General features: G+C 46.1%; 1 pseudogene; it reads left to right on the forward strand.

Moving 5' to 3' along the window:
* The first annotated feature begins 5,888 nt into the window (after positions 1 to 5,888).
* LOC142209156 (protein BTG4-like) lies at positions 5,889 to 6,963 on the forward strand (annotated as a pseudogene).
* Positions 6,964 to 9,110: the final 2,147 nt, after the last annotated feature.

Below are 9,110 nucleotides of genomic sequence, written 5' to 3' on the forward strand. Positions count from 1 at the left end.
CAGGTGGGCACAAAAATGAAGGCTCTATCCAGTGGTGGTTCATTTTTATCAAAGTGAGCCGGTCGGCACTCTCAGCTGACAGACGGGTGCGCTTGTCAGTGATGATGCCACCGGCTGCACTGAACACCCTCTCAGATAGGACGCTGGCGGCAGGACAGGACAGCACCTCCAAGGTATATAGGGCAAGTTCAAGCCACAGGTCCAACTTCGACACCCAATACGTGTAGGGCGCAGAGGGGTCGGAGAGGACAGGGCTGTGGTCGGAAAGGTATTCCCGCAACATGCGCCTATACTTCTCACGCCTGGTGACACTAGGACCCTCCGTGGCGGCACTTTGGCGAGGGGGTGCCATCAAGGTGTCCCAGACCTTAGACAGTGTGCCCCTCGTTTGTGTGGACCGGTGAGAACTTGGTTGCCTACTGGAGGAACTGCCCTCCCTGCCGCCAACGTCACATGCTGGAAACATCTCCATCATATTCTGCACCAATTGCCTGTGGCAAGCATTGATGCGATTGGCCCTCCCCTCTACCGGAATAAAAGACGAGATGTTTTTAAACCGGGGGTCAAGGATAGCAAAGATCCAGTACTGGTTGTCCTCCATGATTTTGACAATACGCTTGTCGGTTGTAAAGCACCCCAACATGAACTCAGCCATGTCTGCCACAGTGTTAGTTGGCATGACTCCTCTGGCCCCACCGGAAAGTTCAATCTCCATTTCCTCCTCATCCTACATGTCTACCCATCCGCGCTGCAACAATGGGACGATTCGAAGTTGCCCGGAAGCCTCCTGTATCACCATCACATCATCGGACAACTCTTCTTCCTCCTCCTCCTCCTCCATTAAACGCAGTGAAGCGAACAGATGTGTGGACCTACTCTCCAGCTGTGACGGATCGGATGCTATCCCTAACTCCTCTGTGTGATCTGAGTTATCCCTGATGTCAATCAGGGATTCTCTCAGAACACACAAGAGCGGGATTGTAAGGCTCACCATCGCATCCTCAGAGCTCACCCTCCTTGTGGACTCCTCAAACACCCGTAGGATGTCACAAATGTCTCTCATCCATGGCCACTCATGGATGTGAAACTGAGGCAGCTGACTTTGTGGCACCCTAGGGTTTTGTAGCTGGTATTCCATCAAAGGTCTCTGCTGCTCAACCACTCTATTCAACATCTGAAACGTTGAGTTCCAGCGTGTGGGGACGTCGCACAAAAGCCGGTGTTGTGGCACATGCAGGCGTTGCTGGAGAGATTTTAAGCTAGCAGCGGCTACTGTCGACTTGCGAAAGTGGGCGCACATGCGCCGCACTTTCACCAGTAGCTCTGGAACGTTGGGGTAGCTCTTTAGGAAACGTTGCACCACTAGGTTGAAGACGTGGGCCAGGCATGGAACATGTTGGAGTCCGGCAAGCTCCAGAGCTGCTACCAGGTTCCGGCCGTTATCACAAACGACTATGCCTGGGCCCAGGTGCAGCGGCTCAAACCATATTGCCGTCTCATCGAGGAGGGCATCCCTCACCTCGGAGGCAGTGTGCTGTCTGTCCCCCAAGCTGATCAGCTTCAGCACAGCCTGCTGACGTCTACCAACGCCAGTGCTGCAACGTTTCCAACTCGTAGCTGGGGTCAATCTAACAGCGGAGGAGGAGGCGGTGGCGGAGGAGGAGGCGGTAGAGGAGGAGGAGGAGGAGGGGGGTGTTCTTCTCGTGTCCCTGCCAGGAATGTTAGGCGGGGAGACGAGGTACACCGGGCCAGTTTGGGAAGCAGTCCCAGCCTCAACTACATTCACCCAGTGTGCCGTCAGTGAAATGTAGCGTCCCTGTCCGCATGCACTTGTCCACGCGTCAGTGGTCAAGTGGACCTTTGTGCAAAGCGCGGAACTAAGGGCCCGCCTGATGTTGAGTGACACGTGCTGGTGCAAGGCGGGGACGGCACACCGGGAGAAGTAGTGACGGCTAGGGACGGCATAGCGAGGTGCCGCAGTTGCCATCAGGTCCAGGAAGGCGGGAGTTTCAACAAGCCGGAACGCCAACATCTCCTGGGCCAGCAGTTTAGCGATGTTGGCGTTCAAGGCTTGCGCGTGTGGGTGGTTAGCAGTGTATTTCTGCCGCCGCTCCAATGTCTGAGAGATGGTGGGTTGTTGTAAAGAAACGCCTGATGGTGCCTTTGATGGTGCAGGAGAAGGAGATAAGACAGGACCAGGGGAGGATGAGGTAGAAGTCAACAAAGTGGCGGAGGCAGATGAAGTGGTGTCCTGGCTCGTCCTCTGGAGTGCATCGCCAGCACAGTCAGCAGTGGCAGAGGCAGAGGCAGTGGCGTGAACGGCAGGCGGCCTTTGTCCTGCCGTTGCTGCCTGCCACTGATTCCAGTGCTTGGATTCCAAATGACGGCGCATTGAAGTGGTGGACAGGTTGCTCTTCTCAGAGCCCCTAATCAATTTCGAGAGGCAAATTGTGCAGACAACACTATATCTGTCCTCGGCGCATTCCTTAAAAAAACTCCACACCTTCGAGAAACGTGCCCTCGAGGTGGGAGTTTTTCGGGGCTGGGTACGAACTGGAACATCTTGGGAGATTCCGGGTGTGGCCTGGCTTCGCCTAAGCTGCTGACCTCTGCCTCTAGCTACCCTTTTTGGTGCTGCACCTGCCTCAACATCCACACTACTTTCCCCGCTTGACATCCCCCCTGTCCAGGTCGGGTCAGTGTCCTCATCATCCACCACTTCCTCTTCCAACTCCTGTCTCATCTCCTCCTCCCGCACAATGCGCCGGTCAACTGGATGCCCTGACGGCAACTGCGTCACATCATCGTCGATGAGGGTGGGTTGCTGGTCATCCACCACCAAATCGAACGGAGATGGAGGAGACTCTAGTGTTTGAGCATCTGGACACAGATGCTCCTCTGTTAGGTTCGTGGAATCGTGACGTGGAGAGGCAGGTTGAGGGACAATGAAAGGAGCGGAGAACAGCTCTGGGGAGCAGGGACAGTTTGGGTTATTGTTCTGTAAAGCTTCGGAATTTTGGGAGGAAGGAAGACAAGACTGTTGGGTAATAGGAGGAGAGGAGGCAGAGTCTGACTGGCTGCTGGACAATGTGCTGTAAGCGTTCTCTGACAGCCATTGCAAGACCTGTTCCTGGTTCTCGGGCCTACTAAGGTTTGTACCCTGCAGTTTAGTTAATGTGGCAAGCAACCCTGGCACTGTGGAGTGGCGCAATGCTTGCTGCCCCACAGGAGTAGGCACGGGACGCCCTGTGGCTTCACTGCTACCTTGCTCCCCAGAACCATTCCCCCGACCTCGCCCACGGCCTCGTCCACGTCCCTTTCCGGGAGCCTTGCGCATTTTGAATTCCTAGTTAGAAATTGGCACTGTATACCAGTAGTAAAAATTGTGGGTGCACGTAACCCCAATATATTCTTTGAATTACCAGTCAGAAACTGGCACTATATGGCAGTAGCAAGAAATGAGGGTATTTGTATTCCCAATATATTCTTTGAATTCCCAGTCAGACAATGGCACTGTATACCAGTAGTAAAAATTGTGGGTGCACGTAACCCCAATATATTCTTTGAATTCCCAGTCAGACACTGGCACTATATGGCAGTAGCAAGAAATGAGGGTATTTGTATTCCCAATATATTCTTTGAATTCCCAGTCAGACAATGGCACTGTATACCAGTAGTAAAAATTGTGGGTGCACGTAACCCCAATATATTCTTTGAATTACCAGTCAGACAATGGCACTATATACCAGTAGCAAAAATAGTGGGTGTATATAGCCCCAATTCTATTGCTAGGGGACTTGCAGGGTATTTCTGGGGTGAAGGTGGGGGGGCACACCGTTGGAACGGGTATCGGGGGTATATATCGGGTATACGGGAATACACTGACAGTGTATTCCATTCAGGATCCTGGGAAAGCTGGGTTGCGGCGATTGAGCCCGTCAGTGCCACGTTACACTGACAAGCTTCTCCCTGGAATTTAGCTCTTATAAGAGCTGTTGGTTGTCTTCTCCTTCCTATCCTAGCCTGTCCCTGCCTACCCAGAATCTAAGCCCTAGCTAGCTGGACGGAAACCTCCGTCCTCGGTGAATTGCAAGCTCAGAATGACGCGAACCTGGGCGGCGCTGTTCTTTTAAATTAGAGGTCACATGTTTTCGGCAGCCAATGGGTTTTGCCTACTTTTCTCAACGTCACCGGTGTCGTAGTTCCTGTCCCACCTACCCTGCGCTGTTATTGGAGCAAAAAAGGCGCCAGGGAAGGTGGGAGGGGAATCGAGTAATGGCGCACTTTACCACGCGGTGTTCGATTCGATTATGCCGAACAGCCTAATATCCGATCGAACATGAGTTCGATAGAACACTGTTCGCTCATCTCTAGTAATAGAGGGTCTTTGGTGTGTTAGATGCCCCCAGACATGCTTCCCCTGCTGTCCCAGTGTCATTCCAGAGGTGTTGGCATCATTTCCTGGGGTGTCAGTGGACTTGGTGACCCTCCAGACACGGATTTGGGTTTCCCCCTTAACGAGTATATGTTCCCCATAGACTATAATGGGGTTCGAAACCCGTTCGAACACACGAACAGTGAGCGGCTGTTCAAATCGGATTTCGAACCTCGAACATTTTAGTGTTCACTCATCTCTATACACGATGTTTTAGAGAAAAATGTAAACTCTGGTTTGTGACAAACTTTGTGTGAACCAATTGTGTGAGGATATAAAAGACTATTATATTATATATTGATTATTGGCCAATACTTCTGTACAGCTTATTGTATCACTGGGATCTGCTGCCTATAAGTGACATCTCTCCTCCTTCCCCTTGTGTTTCTGGTTCTTTTACCTTTTTACCATCTTTTTTATTCTGATGACTTTGGATCTGTCGTTTTCTTGAATTGTGTTACTTTCCCCTCTTATATCCTGATCTTATGACTGTTCTTATGTTTATTCTCATTTATTCTGATGCAGTTTAGAAAATAGCTTTGAAATAAAGTGACATCTCCAGGACACATAGTACATCACATTGTCACTGCCGGTGTTGGAGACTTCACTGACTACTGAGGTCTTATCGGAGACGTATTTAAATTAATGTATTACTAATAAGATCTGACTAAGAATAAAAGCGTTAGTAGACATGTATTCAAAATCTCTGCCTTATCTGCTAGACTTGATGTTTTTGTATCTAATTTTTTTCAATTTCAATTTTTATTTTTAATATATATATATATATATATATATATATATATATATATATATATATATATATATATATATATATATATATATATATATATATATATATATATATATTTTATCAGCCCTCTCTTCTCCATGGGTTATGTTTGGTATTGTAGGTCCTTGCAGTGATTAGTTTTGAGCTGCAATACCAGACTAAGTCCATGGATATGGGAGGCGCTTTTTTTTTTTTTTTTTTTTTTTCTTTAGAACAATCCGACACTTTGTAATCCTGGACTATCCCTGAGATAAATCCATTTCTATAGAGGTCAGTGAGGTCGGTGTCTTGTGCACTTATCTGTACATATGGTGTATACGGTAAGTAAAGCTGTAATATATATATTTGCTCATATCTGTGTATATTGGCTGTTCTGTGAGTTGTGCCTTGGAGGTTGGGATGGTCTCTGCTTAGTTGCTATATACTTCAATTGATAATTGCAATGTTGAGGTAATATTGTAGTTATGAAGCTGAGATGTCGGGGCTGTTGGCTACATGACAGTATTGGCTCTGTTATTACATCAGTTGGTAGTCCGCCATGTTAGAAGGCCCACCCATCAATAGTATACAGTATATTTTACCCCGCATGACTAATAAAAAGGCAACACCCCATTATTTTCTCCTTCATATACAATGGACGCCTATTTCTTTGTTCCAGTGGAGATGAGGAAGGAGCTGAAGGCTGAAGTGGAATATATGAAAGCTGTGACCAACAGACGCAACAAATTGAACATAATTAAAGATGACATTTTTGGAGCAAAACTGGCTGAGTGTACAAAAAAAATTTATCGGACACTGGTATCCAGACAAGTCTATCAGAGGGCAAGCCTACAGGTAACTCCCCAGTTCTATCTGGATATAAATGGATGTGATGTGTCGGCTTCTCCAACTATTCCCCCATACTGATTTATCATTCAGCTCACACATTGGTCTGATAACATGTGTAAAAGAAATCCCATCTTGTACCATCGGCATCTCCTCTATAATGGCTGACTTTTACCCTTCAGGTGTATCAGGATCAATAGGCATGATCGGGAGGAGAGTATCCTGGAAGCCTGCAGCTACAGTGGGCTGAAGTACCAGGATTTGGCCTTCCCAAAAGAAATGACCCTTTGGATTGACCCTTATGAGGTCTCCTGTCGGTGAGTAGTCCCTCTACTTTATAATACTCAGTAAGGATAGTAGTTAATGATTTCCAATACTGATATCTTATTGATCTATCTTTGGACAGGTTGGGGGAGGAGGGGATTCCTTACACTGTGGCCACCTTTGATCCAAGAACGGCCCGTGTTCCTGGTAACTCAAGACCCTCAGACCCTCAGGAGAACAAGTTCCCTGGATCTACTCCAGAAGACGGCAGCTGCAAAAGAGCCGATTCAAGATCATCACCCATAAGCTCTGGTAGTGACAGTGGGATAGAAACTCAAAGTGAGGGAACCTCTACCCCTGTGATGTTCCAGATTGTGGGTGAGGATCAAATATGGGCGAAACCCATAATGAGAGGTGAGAAATCTATAACTTTGCTAATCTAGAACAGCTGTCTGACATTATGGGTAAGAGAGGAGGACACACTGACACTTGGGGTACAGGAGGATGAAATCCTTACACTTGGGGTACACTGACTTATTTTTCTTTTACATTCTGTCTTGTCTTTTCAGGACACCGGAGCTGTGTACCGGACCTCATCTCTTCTGTGGTTTCCGTCATGGAGAACTCCCCATCTCTGTCCCAGTCCTGACCAGAAACACCTCTTCTGGATGTAGGGTGTGGGGTGCTGGTCCCAGGGAGGGGGGAGGGGCTGTATATATTGTATAAATATAGAATTTATGTATTTTTATAATTATGTAATAAAGATCTAGAAATGAATCTGTGGTTGTGTGATTCTATATAATGTATAGACCTGTACTGGGGGCCACACCAGCTCATATACATACTCACATATGGAACGTCACCCACCGGGGGTGTCTACTATTGTTCTACTATTTGGGGAACAAAAACACTATGGGCGAGTCAAAGAAGGATCTGTGTGTGAGAGCCCATCATTGTTCTGGGTATAAGGGGTTCTGGAGAGCAGATTGTTCTTCATGAATATAATAAGACAAGTCCTGAAAATAAGACCCAACTCATCTTTCAATAATTATATAAGACCTTGTCTTATTTGGGGAAACTTGGCATATTCCAGAAGGTAGAAGGTGACAGGTAGCAGAGTAAGATATGTTATCCTAGAAGGGACAATCCCACAGTATGGCGGTCATCTCTCTAGATTGGATGCTCTGTCTATGTACACAGTAGATTCTATTGAATTGCCAACAGAATTTCTCTCCACTTCCGGTCTTTTGGGTTTTGTCTTTTACTTCCCGCCTTCTACAAGCCCTAACTATCATTATTTATAGAGCTGGATGAGGCTTCATTTTCCCAGGACAAATTGTCCTTCATATTGGTACCATTTAACCCTTTCCTACTGGTGACATTTTTTAGTTTCCATTTTCCCTCCCCACCTTCCAAACCTCATTACATTGTTATTCTCTGTTCTCAGAGCCATATGAGGGCTTAGTGTTTGCAGGATAAATTGTTCTTTATAAAATAGTGTCATTTATTATTCTGTACAATGTGCTGGAAGATGGAAAAAAATCAGAATGGGGTGACATTGGAGAAAGTGCGTTTGTGCGACTTTCTTATAGGTTTTGTCTTGACGGCGTTCACTCTGCAGCCAAAATAACATGTCGCCTGTATTCTATAGTTTGGTTTGATTTAGACCTTCTAGGATTCTTGAATCCTTCCACTCCCCTTCCTCTGTTTTATGGGCGTAGTATGATATCCTGCCATATAGTTTTAAAGGTAATGAGCCTGGGTCAGAGAATATACACAATGGAGGAGCTGCTCTGCTGTATCCCACAGCAAGGATCCTCTTGGATGTCTCACTGCCAACTAGAACTGTGGAGTGTTACCAGTGACAGTGAGATGAATATTGTGGCCGCACTGCAGTTGGTGAAAGATAACACATTGTTCCTGCAGGACACGTGCTAAATATGATGGTGTGCAATTATATTTACATATAAAGTAGAGGTGCTGGTGATGGCCATGAGATAACAGAAGACAGCAGCCCACACCCCTATCCCCAATACCTCAGACCCCTCCCCAATATCTGACCAGTGTCTGGAGAGAGAGCAAGGGGGAGATTTTATTTAATGAAACTATTTAGAAGGGAAGTTACAATACAATAGAGGAAAAATTGATGGAAACTTCTCTAGTCTGATGTATTGGGGGGAACTTTTACCTACTGAATAGACTTGTGTTATGTAAATGATATTCACACTGCCTAATAAAATCACTGGAGGGGGAGAAACTCACAGGACCCCTCCCCCAACTCCAACCTTCATTTTAATTGCATACATGCAGATAGATATGATATATACATTGCTTTGCTGGATATGTAATAAAACATCTAAATGTTTTAATTTTTAATTTTAATTTAGAGGAATTCTATTTCTGTATTTATGATAGTATATATATATATATATATATATATATATATATATATATATATATATATATATGCTCATATCTCTGTTTATTGTCTGTTCTGTGAATTGTGCCTTGGAGGTTGGGATGGTCTCTGCTTAGTTGATCTGTACTTCAATAATTGTAATGTTGATGATGTAATATTGTAGTTATGAAGCTGAGATGTCGGGGCTGTTGGCTACATGACAGTATTGGCTCTGTTATTACATCAGTTGGTAGTCCGCCATGTTAGAAGGTCTCTCTTGGCTCTAGCTACTAGATAAGATGTGATGGCCGGGGATCTTCTCTGTTTGCTCAGGATGTTTTAGGTTTTTCCACCACAGCATATATTACTATACAGGTGAAGCTCCACTGCCCTCCCAT

The sequence above is a fragment of the Leptodactylus fuscus genome, chromosome 6, assembly GCF_031893055.1.
Source record: "Leptodactylus fuscus isolate aLepFus1 chromosome 6, aLepFus1.hap2, whole genome shotgun sequence".
NCBI classification, from domain to species: Eukaryota; Metazoa; Chordata; class Amphibia; order Anura; family Leptodactylidae; genus Leptodactylus; species Leptodactylus fuscus.